This window comes from Taudactylus pleione, unplaced genomic scaffold (genome assembly GCF_031769625.1).
Source record: "Taudactylus pleione unplaced genomic scaffold, aTauple2 ptg000154l, whole genome shotgun sequence".
NCBI lineage: Eukaryota > Metazoa > Chordata > Amphibia > Anura > Myobatrachidae > Taudactylus > Taudactylus pleione.
The window spans coordinates 11893733-11915471 of NW_028284556.1; positions in this window are offsets into that span (position 1 = coordinate 11893733).

Below are 21739 nucleotides of genomic sequence, written 5' to 3' on the forward strand. Positions count from 1 at the left end.
TTAGGTTTATGGCTATCTTGGAACAGGAAATGGAGCTTCCCAGAGTAACATGGAGTCTTTTCAGTAGTGCACTCCACCTTTAACAGCATCAGGATACCAAACTAGACATCATCAGCTCATTGTTTCATTTCATTGACAAGATATACAACAATCTCATGTAAAAAAGTAAAAATTGCCAACAGATTGCACTTGTAGAGAACTGTATCAACAGCCACCCCCTGTCACTGCCATATGCAGGAAACAGGAACTGCTATGATTTCCAATACCAATGTGTTTAATTGTGAAATGCAAGAAAACACAAAGGCTACTGTGACCTCAGTTTTGACTAGAATGGGTTACAATGGGGAGGTTCACTTACTTATTTACTATGCCTAACTTCCTTATCTGAATAGAGAAGTGGATATTGGTCTTCCTATGGCTTTGGTAGACTATCTGACTCCTTCTCTTTAAAAAGGATAGCCCACGCTGCCCTGCTAGCACAGTTGTCATAGACCAGGGATCCAATAGGAAACTGGTGCAGGTGGAGTTATCTGTGTAAAAGGACCCTTGCAAGAGAATGAGGTGAGGAATATACAGTATAAGACTCTGCACAAGGGACAGCATGCAGTTGTTACAGTTTTTCTGGAGTTGAAATCTTGGTCTCTTCCTTCTCCTATAGATCTGACAAGAATTTTGCTACATTTTGCAATTCTGTTATACCTCACTCCTGTTTTCAATAATTCTTATTCTCCATCGTTGATCATTAAAATGTTGTTCAAATTGGACAATCAAGCATCCTAGTGACAGCAATATAATACAATCCCCTTCACTGATTTTAGTGCAAATTGTGAGTGCTGGAGTGTGACAGTGACAATCTGCCTTATTGCTGTTGCTGCAAGCTGGTGGAAGCAAATCAAAGCTTAGGTAGGAGCTAATTGGTTGCCACCCCATCCTTGACTGTCTTTACACTCTTTCTAAACTGCAAATCTTTTAATTCCTGAAGGCTCTGCATAAAGCGGCTGCCATGTAAGGTTCAAAAGATGCCAACAGGTAAAAAGCACTTGAAGTACCACCATAAGGCAAGGTAAGAGGTCAATAGAATATTAATGGAATGTTAAGAAACTAAGGCTAATGCTGTCTAATGGGATGCCAATCCATTTTCAGTTACTGGTTCGTGTTTATGGTTGTTATTTTGGTAAGGGTATGTCTGTAGTGGATGATATACTGATAAAGGGGATGTGACTAGTGAATGTTATAATGTTCTGAAGGTACTATTGTGTGGAACTGGGGGCACTATAATGTGTCATAGTATAAACTATGAGGCACTGTAATGTGGCTTAATATGATCTGGGGGGACTGCAATGTGGCATAATATAAACTGAAGGCGCTTTAATGTTTCACAATATGAACTAGGGGCAGAACAATGTTTTATAATATGAAATGGGGGCACTAAAATGTGTCATATATGAACTGGAGGCACTACAGTGTGGAATAATATGAACTTGGGGCACTACATTGTAGCAATATGTACTAGGGACACTGTGTGGCATAATGTGTACTGGCAGCTCTACAATATGGCCTATTGTGAAATGGGGTACTACAATGTGGCATAATGAACTGGGGGCACTGTGTGTTATAATGTGAGCTTGGGCACAACAATGGGGGATACAATCAATTAGGGCACTATTATGATTCAGAAAGTGAACTAGGATGCTGCTATTGAACATAATACAAACAAAAATTGTGGATAGACTTTTTTTCTCTAGAATAATGGGGTGGGGGCCCCTTCAAAATGTTGCTGTGGGGCCCACAACATTCTGGCTGTTCCTCTGGGTGTTTATAATGATTGTCTGAAGAGTCAGGAGTAGGTGAAAATGTGATGTTTATTCTTGTACAAATAATCCAAAATGGCCCCATGACAACTTCAGAAATTCAAATGTAAATGAGTGGATAAAGTATTACATGAATTTAGATATTTTTTGTGTCTGTTATCAGTTTTGAACCTTGTTATGCAGTTACTTGCCTCTAAAAGTCTAGTCTGGCTATCAGTCTCTAACACTGCAGTCTGTTTATTAGCCCCTGCAAGTCCTGTTTTCTCATCAGCCACAGAATTCCTGTTGAGTCATCTGCCTGTGCCTGTCCTGTTTTATCCTCTAATTCTGAACAGTCCATATTTTATCCACCTTTTTGTTACACATTATTTTATAACTATGAGAATTTAATTAATGTTCTTTTTATTAAAACCTTGGCTGTATTCAGCTGTAGAAAATAAATATATTTTATAGAATGGAAACAAGGAGTTTGGGTTGAAAATCTTCTGGATAGTAACAAATATCTTCATGATTGATTATTTTACAGACTATAGTACTAGTTATTTTTCTAAAACTGATCATGCTAAGGGTCTGCTAATCCTCAATTCATCCAAGCTTCTTACAAAGTTCAGATTCCTATATGTCCTGATACTCCTCTGCCCAGGAACCTACGTCTGAGACTGACCCATTGATGAAAAGCTATTGTACAACTGCAGATTTCCAGGTTTGCCAAGCTTCAAGTGTAACTGCCAATTCTGCCAAGCATCTTGAGTGCTTACTTGCCTGAGAACCCTGCTGCCCTGGCTTCAGGTTCCTGCTCTTTGGGCCTGATGAAACTGCTGATACGTCCAGCCATAAAATATCCCTCATGGTGCACAGTTGCCTTGAACATCCACGAGTCCAAGATGGTGACCAACAGCCAGAGGTCTGTCATTGTGCCAAGCACCCAGAGATCTCGGTGTTGTTGCCAAGCTACTTGTGTTCTAAGCCCAGTTGACCCAAATTTGAAAAGACAAAAAACTACTTTGTCTTGTTCTTTTCTTACATGAGAGCCTGACATTCATTTTCACAATATGTTATAGAGTATCCAGGGTTCACTCCTGGAGAGTTAATACTGACAACATGCCTTTGTGTTTGCGGCTGCCTGTAAGTGGCAGGTAAATACACCCTGCAATTTTCCATCTGTGTGGGCACAGATTTTTGATACTGCGCACCTCTTTTATTTACTCTCTTCTTGAAGATTCTGCTTAGACTTCTTGCCAACTTCCAGAGTATTACGTGTTCATCCTAATATACATTTAAATCTTTCTTCTGTGACTGCCATGGATCCCATCAATTGTATGTCAATGCTGTTCGGGGTCCCCTGTCTACAAGGGGTCCATGGACTGTCAGCCTTTCCTAGATAATTGTGGCTCTTATCCTGTTTGGTATCCTTTGTCCTTTTTACTATACCCTGTTCCCCAGCTACCATAACCCTCCAGTCTTTGTGCATCAGTATTAGTATTAGTTCCTTGACTTGTTTATCACTTCTTATTTGTAATAAATCTCTGCTTTGCTTTGTGTTCCACTTATTAAATATTTGTTTATTAACTTGATAAATGTATTTCTACTTCAGGGTCCATAGGGTATCCACAGGATACCTTGGGGTATAGGTGTGACGTCAGTCGCTGGGCACCATAGAGTTAAGCTTTTCAGCCTCCCAGGATGCACTAGGGTCCCCCTCCTATACCCCGCCCCCGAGCCAAGACACCTCAGTTTAGTTTGGTGCCCGGCCGGAGTCGGGTGCACCTGTCAGAGTGGGGGCTAGAAGAGCCCCTGAAGCTTTCTTCAGTGCAGCTGTGGCTGCACATCTGGATGTACAGCATGGACAGTCAGTCCTGACATCCATGCTGTCATCCCTACACCCCCGCCGGTACCAGAACGCCGGTATCGATCTGGGGATGCTGGTGAGCATCTGGGGTCACAGCTAGCGGTGACCCCAGATGTTCCGGACCATGGCCGGATCCAAGGGGGACAAAGGTAAGCAGCGGAGTCCCGCGGTGGGTACCCGCTGGTCACATGGTCCTAAGTCCCCAGGCAGGGGGCTCCCTGGGGACTGGCTGCAGCGTGGAGCCAGGCGACCAACCTGCGCTTTCCACTACCCCCTGGGACAGCGGACCGCAGCAGAGCGTTAGCGCTGCGGCATCCCAGGGGTTAAAAGCATGCCAGGGGAGCGCGCCTTCCCCCTCTCACAGCCAGCGCCTCCCCCGCTGCACACAGCCCTCTCTGCACGCTGCCGACTGGTCCTGTGGCAGCGCTCCTCCCCCAGGCCAGCCTCCTCTCTGCTCCTCGGCGGCCATCTTCTCCAGAACGCATGGTGAACGCTGCTGGAAGCGCTGGACGGAAGCATCGTGGTCTGGGTCCCCCCCGCATACCTCTCCTCCACTGTGGTCAGGTCTGTGTATGCAGCGCTGTGTCCTACCAGGCCCTGTGTCTGCGTAGTTGAGTGATCAGCGCTGTTAATGCAGGAATTGATTTTCTTTGCATTGTATGTGACTGTCCTAGCGCTGCTGCCTGTAACTTTTCTCTAAACTGTCAGCTTTATTACTGTCCCTGTTCTTTCTGCTAAGCCCTTGCGGTGCGGTGCTGCAGGGTGGTCTCTCGCCTATTTAAGTTATAATTGGTGAGAGAGGTCACATACGTGGTGCCATCATGTCCGAAAGTGATTTTCTCCTCTGGCTACAGTGTACTACGTGTAAAGTACCGTTAGCGGAAGGGGAGGGTAGCGAGGAGGGCCTTTGCCGGTAGTGTTTGTCCATGGCGCGGCCTCTTACGGTTACAGCACCAGTAGCCCTGGGCTTGTTTTGCTCAGGCACTTACAGCCTTAGTGGGCCATTTAGCTCCGCAGCCCGTGTTTACACCGATGGGTTTATCCCAGCAGTCAGTGGTGTCGTCACCCATGCAGGGTTTCCCACGACAATTGGTGGTACCCCACAGTCTCCCTATTTCCCCACTCCCGGTTTCTCAGGAGCCAGCGTGGGTTAACTCCCTGACGAGTTCTGTACAGCACTTGTCGGATGTTTTGCAAGGGGAGTCTGTGATGCGGCCGCATAAACGGCCGGTGGCGTCTCTGTCGGCTCCTTATGAGGATGACGAGGGGACGTCTGATGATGGGGAGATTCTGGATCCTTATGATCAGGAACCTCTCCATACTAAGGATGCTGATGCTAAGTCCAAAGTATATATTCCTGGACTTATTCGGGCAGTCCGCACAGCCTTGGTGATTGAGGACGAAGTTCCCCCAGCGGCTAAATCTAAGTATGCCTTTTTCAAAGATGTGAAGGGCGATGCCACAGTCTTTCCTCTTTCGGGTCTGTTGGTGGACCATTTAGAGGAGGCGTGGAAACAGCCTGGCAAAAGATACCAGCCGCAGAGATGCCTCGCATTGGCTTATCCGTTCGCGGATAATTATTTTGCAAAGTGGGAATCCCCTCCACAGGTGGATTCTCACGTGACCCGTCTTGTCCGTAGTGCCACATTGCTGATGCCATCTATGTCCTCCCTTAAGGATGCTACGGACCGCAAGGTGGAGATCTGCCTGAAGTCCGCTTATTCCCTTGCGGGGGGGCAGCACGGCCGGCTATGGCCATTTGATGGGTTGCCAGAGCGATGGAGCGCTGGGCGGATTCATTAGAGGCTTCTTTTGATTCCGACTGTCCGGCCGAACAGGCGGAGTTGATTGGTAATCTCCGTGATTCGGCCACTTATATCAACGAGGCGGCCCTAGACATTAGTACTCTGGTGTCTAGAATTTCTTCAGCAGCGGTGGCTGCTCGTTGCACCTTGTGGCTGCGATCCTGGAAGGCGGACGCAGATTCCAAAAAGGGTCTGGAGGCATTGCCGTTTACCGGAGAAGTTCTCTTCGGTCCGGATCTGGATAAGATTGTGGCCATGCTGGCGGCAGCCAAATCGGCTTGTCTCCCGTCGGCCGCTGCTCCTTCTGGTTCTGGACCATCGTCCTTTCGGTCATCTAGGGCCCAGGGCAGGCCCAAACCACAGTCGTTTCTTCTACAGGCTGGCCCTAAGAAATCGGCCAAGCCCCAGAAGCAGGCATGGAGTTCCAGACGTCCGGCCCCCAAGCCAGATGACAAGCCTGCGGCCTGACGGTCTGGGCCTCCCTTTGTCAGATCCCAGGGTGGGAGGCCGCTTGCTGCAGTTCGCCCAGTGTTGGTCGGCCACTACGACAGACACTTGGGTTCAGGAGGTGGTTTCCCACGGAAACGCCCTCTCCTTCCGGCACAGACCCCCAGCTCGATTCTTCACCACGGGTCTACCATCAGACCGGAACAAGGATACAGAGCTGCGGAAGGTATTGCACACTATGCTCCAGGCTGGAGTTATAGTGCCTGTTCCATTCTCCCAGAGGGGCCAGGGTTTCTATTCAAATCTATTTTTGGTACAGAAACCCAAGACTCAACAAGTCTTTGCGGGTTCTGAAGTTTCGGATGGAGACCCTACGGTCCATCATTCTGGCGCTGGAACCTGGGGACTACATGGTGTCATTGGACATACAGGACGCTTACCTGCATGTCCCTATTCTTTTGCGCCATCAACAGTTCCTCAGGTTTGCAATCCGCAGCGACCACTTCCAGTTTCGGGTGTTACCTTTTGGCCTGGCGACAGCACCACGTGTTTTCACCAAGGTGACGGCGGTCATGGCGGCTTCTCTGCGGCTGCATGGAGTCCGCATGTTGCCGTACTTGGATGACCTGTTATTGGTGGCAGGATCTCCAGAGCTCCTGTTACGCCACTTGGACCTGACCATTGCACTGCTGCAACGGCACGGCTGGCTAATCAACTGGCAGAAGTCCACTCTAATCCCGTCTCGGAGGATTCTGCATCTTGGAGCCTTATTGGACTCGGGACAGCAAAGGATCTTCGTGACGGAGGACAAGATCTCTGCTTTACAGTCAAGGGTGCGCAGTTGGCTGTGAGGTTACTGGGATCCATGGTGTCGGTGTTCGACATGGTGGAATACGCCCGGTTTCACTCCAGACCTCTGCAGCACCTGATCCTGTCCAAGTGGATCGGGCTGCCTCAGTCTCTGAAGTCCCAGATGATTGTGATCACCCCGGAGGTTCGCCTGTCCCTTGCGTGGTGGTTACAGACGACCCACCTCAACAAGGGATGTCCGTTCTGGGTTCCAAATTGGGTCCTGTTGACAATGGACGCCAGACTTCGGGGCTGGGGAGCAGTTTCGGGTCCACACTTGTTCCAGGGCAGGTGGACGCCGACAGAAGCGGAGCTTCCAATAAATATCTTGGAACTCCGTGCGGTCTTCAATGCTCTCCAGTAGGCACATCGGTTTCTCCAGGGTCACCCGGTGCAGGTCCATTCAGACAACGCTACCACCATGGCCTACATAAACAGGCAAGGAGGAACTCGCAGTCGGGCGGCTCTCGTAGAGGTCTCTCGGATCCTGGTTTGGGCGGAGCGCAATCTTCTGGCCATATCAGCGGTCTTCATCCCGGGAGTGCTAAATTGGGAGGCGGACTTTCTAAGTCGCCAGGACGTTCATCCGGGGGAATGGTCCCTGCACCCGGACGTTTTTCAACTGCTGGTGGACAGGTGGGGTCTTCCAGAGATCGACCTCATGGCGTCCCTGCACAACAACAAATTGCCGGTGTACGGGTCTCGCACAAGAGACGAAGGGGCGTCTCTGGTGGATGCTCTGTCCGTCCGGTGGACGTTCCGGTTCGCATACCTGTTCCCTCCGGTCTCCCTTCTTCCACGGGTAATCTGGAAATTCAAACAGGAAGGAGGGACGCTCCTGTTGATAGCTCCCGCGTGGCCCAGACGGCACTGGTTCTCAGACCTTCAGGGTCTGTCCGTGGTCATTCCTCTGCGGTTGCCGCTACGACCGGACCTACTGTCTCAGGGTCCTTGTCTTCACCCGGACCTGACTCGGCTGTCTTTGACGGCGTGGCTGTTGAGACGGCCATGCTGAGGTCCCGGGGGTTTTCCAGCTCTGTGGTGCGTATCATGTTGCGAGCTCGGAAACCGTCTTCCGCGAGGATATACCATCGCGTGTGGCATACGTTCTTCCAGTGGTGTCGACCGAGAGGTTATGCACCGCCGGAGTTTCGTCTGTCTCGGATTCTCGCCTTCCTGCAAGCGGGACTAGATCATGGGCTTCGCCTTGCTTCTTTGAAGGTACAGGTTTCGGCCCTATCTGTCTGGTTTCACCGTAGGATTGCTACAATCCCGGATGTGCGCACCTTTATGCAAGGTGTTCTCCACATTCAGCCGCCCTTTGTTCCACCTGTGGTGCCTTGGGATTTGGCTGTGGTCCTGAGGGCTCTCCAAGGACCGCCGTTTGAACCACTGGGCTCAGTGGATCTTAAATGGCTAACAGCTAAGACTGTTTTCCTTCTGGCCATTGCTTCGGCCAGACGTGTTTCTGAGTTAGGGGCTCTTTCTTGTAGACCCCCTTTCTTGGTTTTTCATGGGAACAGGGCAGTGCTCCGCACTCGGCCCGAGTTTCTTCCCAAAGTTGTTTCCCAGTTTCATATTAACGAGGAAATTGTTGTTCCAGCCTTTAACTCACCGGGTCTTTCCGTGGGTGAGGCCTCTTTGGATGTTGTGCGGGCCTTAAGGACTTATGTTGACCGCACTTCTTCATTTAGGAAGTCGGACGCTTTGTTTGTCCTCTATGGCTTCCGTAAAAAGGGTTGGCCTGCTTTAAAGCAAACTTTGGCAGCCTGGATCCATATGGCTATTTCTGAAGCTTATCTTCATGAAGGCCTACCGGTTCCTCCTTCTCTGAAGGCTCATTCCACTAGGTCTGTGGGTCCTTCGTGGGCAGCTCGACGTGGTGCCTCGGCAGTTCAGATCTGCAAGGCTGCTACGTGGTCCTCTGTCCATACCTTTGTGAGGTATTACAGGTTTGACACCTTCGCCTCTCAGGATGCTTCCTTCGGGCGGCGGATTCTCCTTTCTGCACAGGAGCATCCCCACCCTTAAAGGATACTGCTTTGGGACATCCCCAAGGTATCCTGTGGATACCCTATGGACCCTGAAGTAGAAAATATGAGATATGGTAAGAACTTACCCTTGTTATCTCTATGTCTACGAAGTCCATAGGGTTCCACAGGACTCCCGCCCTGTCGCACCTGTGCTGCAGATGGGCTTTGCTCTGGTCACCGGTTTTCCGTCTCCCTCTGGTGAGAATGTGATTCTTGTATGTGTCCAGATCTTTTTTCTCTCTCTTCCTTCTCCTCCTCCGGCCTATGGCTTGATAACTAACTGAGGTGCCTTGGCTCGGGGGCGGGGTATAGGAGGGGGACCCTAGTGCATCCTGGGAGGCTGAAAAGCTTAACTCTATGGTGCCCAGCGACTGACGTCACACCTATACCCCAAGGTATCCTGTGGAACCCTATGGACTTTGTAGAAATAGAGATAACAAGGGTAAGTTCTTACCATAGCTCATATTTTTGCAGCCTATTTTCACTTTCCCACATGATCTCTTCTGTAGAGAGAAAAATACACTTTTAATGTTTGAACTGCCATCTGGGCTGTCAGATCTGTTGTTTTTCTCTCAAAGTAGATTATGTTGCTTGACCATATGTTGTATCAGCATTGGCCTTCCAAGCTTTGCTCCCTGATGGCCTGAGTTGACCTTTTGTGAATACACGACACACTAGGCTATTGCCACATTATCCATATTATTCTCAAAACATTCTTAATCTCATGATTTCTGGTTTGTGATTAGTCACTGGCCTTTAATTGTAATTTCTGATGTGCTTTTATTTCACTGCTTTTGGGATCTGACATTATGGGCCGTATTCAATTAGACGCAAAAAGCCGTTTTCGGCGAAAAAGTTTAGCCGATGACTTAATTTCGCTAGGTGGAAAAGTATTGCCGTATTCAATTCCAAATACTTTTCGTGGATGCGAAAACGCAATGCAGGTGGTGAAAAAGGTGCAGAATTGCGGTTTTGGGGTGCAAACATGGGGAAACCACTCAGCACCGTTGGGACAGCCTCCCAAAGCAAAACGGCATAAAAAAAAAAAAATATCAAAGTTGGGATACAAACTTAAAAACTAGAGAAATAAGCTTTTGGGGGGTCTGCAAGTATAGGGGAGGTGTTTTTTTGATTGCAGGTGCTTGTTGAAGATATGTTTTTTAAGTGTTCTAAAACTTCACTTTAGCGACTTTAAAAGATGCTAGCACCCATTTTCAAGTACCCCAAATTTGACAGGACTACTTATTTTCTCCAAAAAAAACTGCTTAATGCTATTCTTCACCACTTGTGCAAAGACGCTAATTAGAAGCAATTGTACCAACTTAAGTACCCCAAACAGTTTAATTAGGGCTAATCGTGCACAATGTTTCCTTTTGGGGGGTTCAGGCTGATTTCCCCGATTCTGACAACACTTTCCGCCTCTTCTGACTTCGGGTGTCGCAGTTTTCGCGTCTTTTGGAATTGAATAGGGTGAATAGCGGGTACACGCACAATAAGTTTCTGCAGCTAAAATATGCGATGTAGGCGAAAAGTCCGGCAGACAAAACTTTATCGCGTATGCAAAACTAATTGATTACCGCCCTAGTTGGCATTGGGCCTCGAGGGTATAGTCTTCTCTATTGAGAATACCCCCCTCCCTTATCAGCCTCTTTAATAAGTATTGAGTTTATGTTTGGATTTTTCTGTCTATACATAGAACACAATTCTACACTGGAACTTTTATTTTTATAGGAAAGAATTCTGACTTTATTTTAAATTGTTGTTTATTTTCTTTTATGTCAAACAGTTTGATTATGTGGTTCTCATCGTTATTTTCCTCAAGCAGTTCTTCTAAAGCTGTAAGGGCATGTACATTGCCATTATCCAGAAGTATGGGTGAATTTTCAGAATCTGGTTTTGATATTTTCTTATTGGCAAAATACTGCTGTCTACATAAATTCCTAATACTGTATATCAATTTAGATCCACATATAATACAAATATATTTGGACCTGTAGAAGGGGAGAATTTCAAGCCCCTAATGAGGACCGATTTCTGATTTTCACTTAAAGACGTATGTGACAAATTAAATATGGATCGAATGGATGGGTGCTTCTGGCTGCTATTCTTTATCTGCTTTGATTTTTCCTTCTTCCCTCCTCTACTTCTAGTGAGTCTGACAACCTTCTCCTTTTTGGAGTCGTCAGAACACTGAACTGTTGTGTAGCTGTGGACCTGATTGTATTTGGTGGGTATTTTTCCCTAAAAGAAACCCCTGGTTGTTATTATGGGAGTTTCTTCTTTGAGATCTTTTTGGAATGGCATCTGAATTATGTCTAGTAAAGGGGTTTTCATTCTCATTATCTCTACATTCGATGTGATGTTCACTCCTTTTTCTCCAATGCTTTGTGTCCCTCTCTTTCCAAATCCTATATGGTGTATTAATATCATGTGTGTGAGTTTGTGGTCTAGTTTTCTTATTATATTTAATTTCTTCGGTGTATCTATTTCTAGCATCATAAGAGTTAATTCTTTGTTGTGTATTGATATCGTTAGTTTTTCTTTTATTATAGGACCTAGTTTCACTCCGTTGGTAATCAATACTATCTCTCACATATTTCTTTTTCTTATTTATTACAGTTGTTTTTTCAAACTCCACTAATTTTTTACCAATCAATTCATCCTTTTCATAAAATCCTTAAAACACTCTACTTTCTTTCGTTGGATCTCAATGTCTTCCTTTGTCTCCTCTACTTTTTTCATTCTAAAGCATATTATTAAAGACATAAGTACAAGTGAGCACATATCCAGTGTGTTATTCCACTCTTCAAGCAGTTCTATATCGTTTTCAAAGATACAAGGTTTATTTAAACATAACCCCTAGGCACTATTTTCTCCTTTCTATACTTTTTTTTAACCATGCTTGCACCCATTTTCATGTACCCCAAATTTGCTGGAACTAGTTATTTTCACCAAAAAGACCTGCTAAATGCTATTCTTTACCACTTGTGCAAAGACGCTAATTAGCAGCTATTGAGAGCATTTAAGTACCCTAAATACCTTCAGCAGGGCTATTTGGGGGCATCTAGATTGATCCTCAAAGTTATTACATCTTTTGAGGGGTGTCAGGCTGATTTCCCCAAATCTGAAAGCACTTTTCACCTGTTCGCGTTTCGCTGGGTCCCGTTTTCACGTCCTTTGGAAATGAATAGGGTGAAAAGCGGGGCCGCACACGAAAAGTACATTCCACCAATGGCTGCAAAATTATTGTGGCTGATTGAATACGGCCCTATATCTCAAAGGTTTTATGCAACAGCCTTGCAGGAACCAATGCAATTCCAGTGACAGTTAGGAGCTGATTGGTTGGAGCACCATTTAAGATTAGTAACGAGCAGTGGCGGCTCTAGAGGTGGGGCTGCAGTGCAGTCCAAAATTCAAATAGTGGAGCCTCACCAACTGTCACCCCAAATGTGGCCAAACATCAGCGGCCAGGACTGACAGTTGATGTGGTTCCCCTATTTAAATGTTTGACTGCGCTGCATCCCCACCCCTGGAGCCACCACTGCTCGTTACTAATCTTAAATGGTGCTCCAACCAATCAGCTCCTAACTGTCATGTTTTTGAAAATTACGATCTCAGAAGGATAAGCATAATACTAAATGGGAAGATAACATGGAGGCTCTGGAACCAGAGTAAAGGCAAAAATAAAAATAAAAAATCAATGAAAGCTTAATCTGCAGAAGTACTAAGGGAAATTTGTTTCATAAGGGATATCAACATGTCCGCCATTTTCTCTTCCTCACTATTCCCTATCTAAAATCTCAAAGCGATGTTCAACATGTTTTGCATTGCCAAGAACCGGCGGGCAATTGCAATAGGCTCCACTTTGTAAATATACCTCTTAGAATAAATTACCTGTATTTTAAAGGTTGGTTTTAGTAAATTTGGTGAAATATGGTCCCCTTAAGCAGTGCATTATGAAACCGACACTAAATTATTACTCTAAGGGGGGAATGTAATAGGTTCTGATTTTGTCAAACTAATGATTTTTGGGTATTTCCAGTGAGATTGTAGTCGCTGTATGTAATATACTAGTACAGCCTAACTCGCCAGACTATTGACACAACCATTTTCAGCATGACACGTGTATCTAATGTGAAACATAAAAGTCCCCGAATGTAATTGTAAACTAGCTAGAATCGTGCCAGAATTACTCGCAAAACAATGGACGGCCCAGAGGGCAGTGAGATGGCTTCTATTGCAGCTATCTTGCTGTTCTTCATATGTGTAGATATTGTAATAAATAACACCGGTCAACACGAATTTTGAGTCTGGATTCTGCATATCTGATTTTTGTTTCTCCCACATTACTAATTAAAGAAAAAATAGTTTACCCAAAAAAGTTTGCTTTTTGTAGCTATCAGAATGAAATTATGGATTTTAACTAAATTTCCCTATTTTCATACCTTTATTGTATGTAAAAATCAAACAAACTTTTGTTATGAATTTTAATTACTTTTCTTTACATAAAGAAAATTTAAAACAAACAACTACTGTAACAGAATATATAAAAAAAGTTTAGAAATTAATATTTTTCGTATTTCTTCTGTGATTGTATGGACTTTCTCGTATTAGCCCACAAATATAATCCCCTATCATACTCTCATTATATTGCCCCTGATAACAACGTTCGAAGTCCATCACATCTTGATGAAAATGTTCACCTTGCTCTTCTGAGTTATGTTTAAATTGGTCCAAGTGAGCATGTAACATATGCACTTTAAGAGACATTCTGCAACCCATGAGTTTAAAGTTATCAAGCATAGTTGAATTAAGATCTTTTATAATTCTCAGCTCTGTTGTTTCCAAGAAAACCATGAACCACTGCTTTAAGGCTGTCCCAGGCTTGTCTTTCGTGAGTGTTGAATAGCTGTGGAAATTCGTCACTGGCCATTATTTTCTTTATTTGTGGTCTGATGAAAATACCAGCTTTAACTTTGGCTTCGGATAACTTAGGAAAAAATTCTTTAAATATTGAAAAGCTTCAGAATCTTGATGAAGAGCCTTTACGAATTGCTTCATAAGGCCTAGTTTTATATGCCATGGAGGAATCAATATGTGTTTAGGCTCCACAATTGATACCAATTTGACAATATGTTTTCTTATCTGAAACTTGGTCCGCTTAGGCCATGAGTGCTGTTGGTAATGCGCTGTGTCTGCTCTACTGTCCCATCAGCAAAGGTAACAAGGATATTTAGTATAACCGCTTTGCATTCCCATCAGAAAGCCAACCATCTTAAAATCCCCTATCACTGGCCAGGTGTACTCTTTATACTTTGTAATACTATCCAACTAATATTCTAATGCAGCAGGAGGTGTTGGTAGGAAAAATATGCCTCCTGTCAGCATCTGTGATCCAAATGCTGCATTCAAAGATGCAGCATCGCATCACCATCACAACAATTCCCAGAATTTCGCCCCCGCACACTATAAGCCTACCCGCCCCTTCTCGCACCGGGTGTCACCAGAGGGAGGGACACCACTGCAAACTTGGTCTGAGGAGCATGACCTCAAGCAAATATAAATCATATATAGTGTAGCACGTTCACATAAGTAACAAAGTAGGGATTAGTCATTTTATAGGCATACCACAAATATAGTTTTCTGTTGTCATGTAATCAACCATCCTATGATTTTCACATGCCTCAGTTTCACAAAGTTGCGTTGGTTTTCTCCAGGTGCTTTAGTATCCACCCACACTCTACAAACATATGAATAGGTTGATTCAAGTTCAGAACATAGGACACCCTGGGTCAGTATAGCTAAGCTACTTCAGAGCATCAGTAAAGTTATTCAGCACTTTAACTACTGTAATTTAACACTCTTACTGCTACTTCTTATTAGGGATGTGCAGACTCAGATTAGCTTGGATTTTCCCGCCAAATTCTGTTTTTTCCCGCCAAAAATCGGGTCTCAGAAAGAGGCAAAATGTCATCTTTCATGGGCAAACATCATCATTCCTGGACAAAAGTCCAGGAATGGTGATGTTTGAAACCTCATCATTCCTGGACAAAATATCATCATTCCTGGATAAAAGTCCAGGAATGATGATGTTTGTCCATGAAAGATGAAGTTTTGCTCTTTCTGAGAACGGAGTTTTGTCGGGAAAAATCTGAATTTGGCGGGAAAATCCAAACTAATCCAAGCCTGCACATCTCTACTTCTTATGGGATGTAGTCAGCATCCCGGCAGTCAATATGCCAGCGGTCATGATGCCGGCAGTCAGAATCCCGTTGTTGGAATCTCGTCAGCAATCTGAATGCAGGCTCCAGAAACCCGACTGCAGACATCTCAATGGTGAGTATTAGGGTTAGGATTAGGTTTAGGCACTAAGGGAAGGTTAGGGTTAGGCTGCGGGAGGAAAGGGTGGGGGTTAGGCTGGGGGAAAGTTGCGTTAGAGTTAGAAGGAGGGTTAGGGTAAGGGTTACGGTTATGTACCCATTTCTGTTGGGATTCTGATTGTGGAGGTTGCACTGACGATATTCTGACCATCAGCATCCTGACCGCTGGGATCCAGTACCCAACCCCTTCTTACTAATGTAACACTTTTTAATACTTAAACTGCAATTGCTTACTGATGTAATGCTTTAGTACACTGTACGATGTCTGCACATTTGTTCCCTGACTGACTGCCTGACTCTGACTGACTAAACAGATAGACCACCCCCAAGTATTTGGTCACCTTTTTACAAAGCATCTGCAGCTGCTGCTGTGCCAATGTTACAGCTGCTGAGCCAAAAGGAGGCTCCTGCACAGACCCTCCTGCCAGGGCTGGATTGAGGGCCACATGGGCCTGGAGCTGAAAATGACTAAGGGCCTATTATGAGAAGCAGAGGAGGTGTGACCAGTGCTGTGTGGGTGTGGCCATGTGGGCGTGTACACCCTTATACTCTCAGCCCCAATGTCGCCCTAAATATGTAAAAGAAAAATAATGCTTCATTTTTTGAGGTAAATAGAAATACAATTTTACTACTTATGATTTATGGCTGACTGTGTGGAGAGGAGATGGTCAGTCAACATCATGTTGTCATGACAATGGGCCTATTTTTATGTGGAGGCCTGGAGCTGTAGCTCCATCCGTCCCATTGTTAATCTGGCCCTGCCTCCTGCCACTGGTGAGGAGACATGTCAACAGATGACCCAGCCTGCAGATATGCTCCCATGGTAAGGCTAACAGCTGGTGGTGCCGCCACCTCCTGCACAGTCCCTCCTGTCACTGGTGAGGAGACATGTCTGCAGATGACACAGCCTGCAGATATGCTCCCATGGTAAGGCTAACAGCTGGTGGTGCCACCACCTCCTGCACATTCCCTCCTGCCACTGGTGAGGAGACATGTCTGCAGATGACACAGCCTGCAGATATGCTCCCATGGTAAGGCTAACAGCCGGTGGTGCCACCACCTCCTGCACAGTGCCCAACGCCGCTGGAGAGGAGACATACAGTATTTGCAGGGGACCCAGGCCACAGACATGCTCCAATGGTAATGCTAACAGGCGGAAGCCACTTCTCACACAGTCCCCGCCACCACTGGAGGAGTGATTGTCTATGATCTCTCCCAGCAGTGGTGGGCACTGCGCGGGAAGCAGCGGCCCCGCCATCTGTTAGCAATACCTCTGCAGCCATGTCTCCTCTATTCTCCAGTCCGTGAGTTCACTGAAAAGTGCTAAAATAGGAAACAATGAGAATATACAGAAAAGCATTACATTAGTAAGAAGTAGCAGCAGGGCTGGATTAAGGTCTGTGGGGGTCCCTGAGCAACAAACATGTGGGGGCCCCTATTAAATGTGACGGACTGGGGCTATGCACAATGGGGACCCCAGTAGTGTCAGTGCCCACTGTGGTAGTGCCCCGTATGCAGATCCCACAGTAGTGGTGCCCTTTATGCAGTGCACCCAGTAGTAGTGCCCCCAGGAGTGTTACCCCTTATTGGATGCCCCCAGTAGTAGTGTCCCCAATAGTAATGCCCCCTATATAAATGCCCTCAGTAGTAATACCCCTGTAGTTGTGCCCCCAGTAGTCATGCCCCCTGTGGTAGTGGCACCAGTAGTAATGCCCCCTGTAGTAGTACCCTCTGTATAAATGCCCCTGACTCTGACTGACTAAACAGATAGACCACCCCCAAGTATTCGGTCACCTTTTTACACAGCATCTGTATTAGTGCCCCTAATAGTAATGCTCCCTCTGTACTAGTGCCCCAGTAGTAATGCCCCCAGTAGTCCACAATAGTAATGCCCCCAGAAATGGTGCCCCCAATAGTAATGCCCCTAGTTGTAATGCCCCCTGTAGTAATGCCCCTTCCCGAGTAATGCCCCCTGTAGTAATGCCGAGTAATGCCCCCCCCAGTAATGCCCCTTGTAGTAATGCCCCCCAGTAGTAATGCCCCCCTCGAGCAATGCCCTCAGGAGTAATGCCCCCCCTGTAATGCCCCCTGTAGTAATGTACCCCCAAGCAATGCCCTCAGTAGTAATGCCCCCTGTAGTAATGCCCCCCAGAAGTAATGCTCCCCCCCTGAGCAATGCCTTCTGGTCCGCGCTAAAAAGAAAAAAACGTATATTTACCTTAAGCCCGGCTTCCGCTGCCTTCTGGTCCGCCCGGGTGCTCCTCTGCATTATGGGAGAGTTATGACGTCTCTCCCATAGTTCACTGCCTGAACCGGAAGCTGGAGCTCACGAGTGAGCTCTAGCCTCCGGCTCTGGCTCCCGCTGCGAGGAGAGAGCCAGGCGCCAGCTGGATACAATCTAAGTGGGCGCGTGGTCAATGGTGTCTCTCTGCGGCACTGGGGTTAGGTGTCCGGAGGAGGTGGAACTGGTTCAGTCTCCTCCGGTTCACTTTAACCCCGATGGCTGGGTGTGGGGGCCCTTCAGGTGTGGGGGCCCAGGGACGATCGCCCCTGTCACCCCCCCCTTTAATCCGGCCCTGAGTAGCAGTAAGTAAGTATTACATTAGTAAGAAGTAGCAGCTTAAGGGTCGGGTTCAATTAGCCGCGAAAAAGCCGTGGTTTTGCGAAAAGTTTTAACAGGTGCGAACTTTTCTCCTATTGCCGAAATTTTCACACGTGCAAATTCTTTATAGACAAAAACAAGTGAAACGTTTTCACCATCTCAGAGCAGCTGAAAATGTGTGCAAAATCCATATTTTGGGATAAAAATGTCAGGATTTGGTTCAGAACCATTTGGACTTCCCCATACTGACAAATTAGGCAAAAAAAAATGTTTTAATTAGATTAATTTGGGCAATAATGACATGTCATTTTTGGGGTGAAAAAAATAAATGTGTTAGAAAATGGGTTTAAAGTAGGGGTGAGCGGGTTCGGATTTCTGAAATCCGAACCCCCCCGAGCCCCCCCGATCCGAGTCCGATCCGAGTCAGGCTCGACTTTTCCCGCCTGACTCGGATCTGACATCGAGGCAAAACGTCATCATCCCGCCTTCCGAGTCTCGCGGGTTTTGGATCCTATATAAGGTACCCGCGTCGGCGCCATTTTCTCACTCGGCTGTGGACAGTGAAGAGGGAGGGTGGGAGTTAGTGCTGTGTAGTGTAGTGTAGTGTAGTGCTGCTGTTGTCCACTACTTCAAAGTCCATAGGGGCTGGCTGTGTTGTGCTGTGCTGCTGTTGTTAATAGGGGCTGTGTCCACTACTTCAAAGTCCATAGGGGCTGGCTGGACTGTGTTGTGCAGTCAGTTCCAAAGTCCTGTGCAGTGTCCCAGTCCTAAAGGGGTGCTGTAGTGTTGTCCAGGGGGTGCTCTGTCCATCAGGGGTGCTCCCCCCAAGTGCTAAAAAAATAATATATTTTCTGTGTTTGTGAATTGTGTGCGCAGTAGCCGCACGTGCATCAACAAAGTAGTGCCAAGCGTGCGCCTGTGTCATAAGTAAAGGGCCGGCTGGCTTGACCGTTAAGGGTGCTGTAACCCCCGAAAGTACACTCCAGTCCAAACCAAAAAAAAAATTATTTTCTGTGTTTGTGAATTGTGTGCGCAGTAGCCGCACGTGCATCAACAAAGTAGTGCCAAGCGTGCGCCTGTGTCATAAGTAAAGGGCCGGCTGGCTTGACCGTTAAAGGGTGCTGTAACCCCTGAAAGTACACTCCAGTCCAAACCAAAAAAAAATTATTTTCTGTGTTTGTGAATTGTGTGCGCAGTAGCCGCACGTGCATCAACAAAGTAGTGCCAAGCGTGCGCCTGTGTCATAAGTAAAGGGCCGGCTGGCTTGACCGTTAAGGGTGCTGTAACTCCCGAAAGTACACTCCAGTCCAAACCAAAAAAAAAATTATTTTCTGTGTTTGTGAATTGTGTGCGCAGTAGCCGCACGTGCATCAACAAAGTAGTGCCAAGCGTGCGCCTGTGTCATAAGTAAAGGGCCGGCTGGCTTGACTGTTAAGGGTGCTGTAACCCCCGAAAGTACACTCCAGTCCAAACCAAAAAAAAAATTATTTTCTGTGTTTGTGAATTGTGTGCGCAGTAGCCGCACGTGCATCAACAAAGTAGTGCCAAGCGTGCGCCTGTGTCATAAGTAAAGGGCCGGCTGGCTTGACAGTTAAGGGTGCTGTAACCCCCGAAAGTACACTCCAGTCCAAACCTAAAAAAAAATTATTTTCTGTGTTTGTGAATTGTGTGCGCAGTAGCCGCACGTGCATCAACAAAGTAGTGCCAAGCGTGCGCCTGTGTCATAAGTAAAGGGCCGGCTGGCTTGACCGTTAAAGGGTGCTGTAACCCCCGAAAGTACACTCCAGTCCAAACCAAAAAAAAATTATTTTCTGTGTTTGTGAATTGTGTGCGCAGTAGCCGCACGTGCATCAACAAAGTAGTGCCAAGCGTGCGCCTGTGTCATAAGTAAAGGGCCGGCTGGCTTGACCGTTAAAGGGTGCTGTAACCCCCAAAGTACACTCCAGTCCAAACCAAAAAAAAATTATTTTCTGTGTTTGTGAATTGTGTGCGCAGTAGCCGCACGTGCATCAACAAAGTAGTGCCAAGAGTGCGCCTGTGTCATAAGTAAAGGGCCGGCTGGCTTGACCGTTAAAGGGTGCTGTAACCCACAAAGTACACTCCAGTCCGAACCAAAAAAAAATTTATTTTCTGTGTTTAGCCGCACGTATATATCAAATCGATATAACATAAATGGAGGACCAAACTTTCTCCGATAAAAATAAAATAGAGAAAGATCAAGAACCACTTCCTCCTAGTGCTGAAGCTGCTGCCACTAGTCATGACATAGACGATAACATGCCATCAACGTCGTCTGCCAAGGCCGATGCCCAATGTCATAGTAGAGGGCACATACAATCCCAAATGGCAAAGTTCAGGAAAATGACCTTGAAAAAGACATTTAAATCAGCTGAAGAGAAACGTAAACTTGCCAATATGCCATTTACGACACGGAGTGGCAAGGAACGGCTAAGGTCGATCCCTAGTATGTTCATGACTAGTGGTTCAGCTTCACATGACGATGGAAGCACTCCTCCCACTAAAAAAATCAAAAGAGTTAAGCTGGCAAAAGCACAGCGAAGAACTGTGCTTTCTAAGAAGATATCACAAATCCCCAAAGAGAGTCCAAGTGTGGTGGTGGTTGCGATGCCTGACCTTCCCAGCACTGGACGGGAAGAGGTGGCTCTTTCCACCATTTGCACGCCCCCTGCAAGTGCTGAAAGGAGCACCCACAGTCCACTTGCTGATATGCAAATTGAAGATGTCACTGTTGAAGTACAACAGGATGAGGATACTGGTGTAGCTGGCGCTGAGGAGGAAGTTGGCGAGGAGGATTCTGATGGTGATGTGGTTTGTTTAAATCAGGCTCCGGGGGAGACAGTTGTTGTCCGTGGGATGAAAAAGCCCATCACGGTCATGCCTGGGCAGAAGACCAAACATTCCACCTCTTTGGTCTGGCAATATTTCTATCCAAATCCGGACAACAACTGTCTTGCCATATGTACCATATGTAAAGGTGAAATAAGTAGGGGTAGGGACGTCAACCACCTAGGAACATCCTCCCTTATACGGCACCTGCAGCGCGTTCATAAAAAGTTACTGTGAAGTTCAGAAACTTTGGCTCAGACCGTAAGCAGTCCAGGGACACCTAAATCCCGTTGTCCTGTTGTATCCAAGCGCCTGCAAACCACACCGTCAACTCCCTCCTCGTCAATTTCCTCCTTAGTCAGGATCGGAAGTAGTCCTGCAGGCCATATCACTGGCATGACTGACTCTCCTATCCGGGATTCCTCCGGAGGATCCTGCATTGCTACGCCTACTGCTGCCGCTGCTGCTGTTGCTGCTGCTGCTGGGAGTCGTTCATCATCCCAGAGAGGAAGTAGGAACACCACTACTTTTACTAAACAATTGACCCTCCAACAGTCCTTAGCGAGGAGGATGAAGTACGACAGCAGTCATCCTGAAGCAAAACGTATAACTGAGGCCTTGACTGCTATGTTGGTGTTAGACGTGCGTCCGGTATCCGCCATTAGTGCAGTGGGATTTAGACAATTGATGGAGGTAGTGTGTCCCCGGTTCCAAATCCCGTCTAGATTCCACTTCACTAGGCAGGCGATACCGAGACTGTACAGAAACGTCAGAAAAAGTGTCCTCAGTGTCCTGAAAAATGCCATTGTACACAATGTCCACTTAACCACGGACATGTGGACAAGTGGAACAGGGCAGACTAAGGACTATATGACTGTGACAGCCCACTGGGTAGATGTATCACCTTACGCAGCAACAGCAGCAGCGTCACCAGTAGCAGCATCTCAGAAACGCCAGCTCGTTACAAGGCAGGCTACGCTGTGTATCACCGGTTTCAGTAAGAGGCACACCGCCGACAACCTCTTAGAGAAACTGAGGGAAATCATCGCCCAGTGGCTTACCCCACTTAGACTCTCCTGGGGATTTGTGATATCTGACAACGCCACCAATATTGTG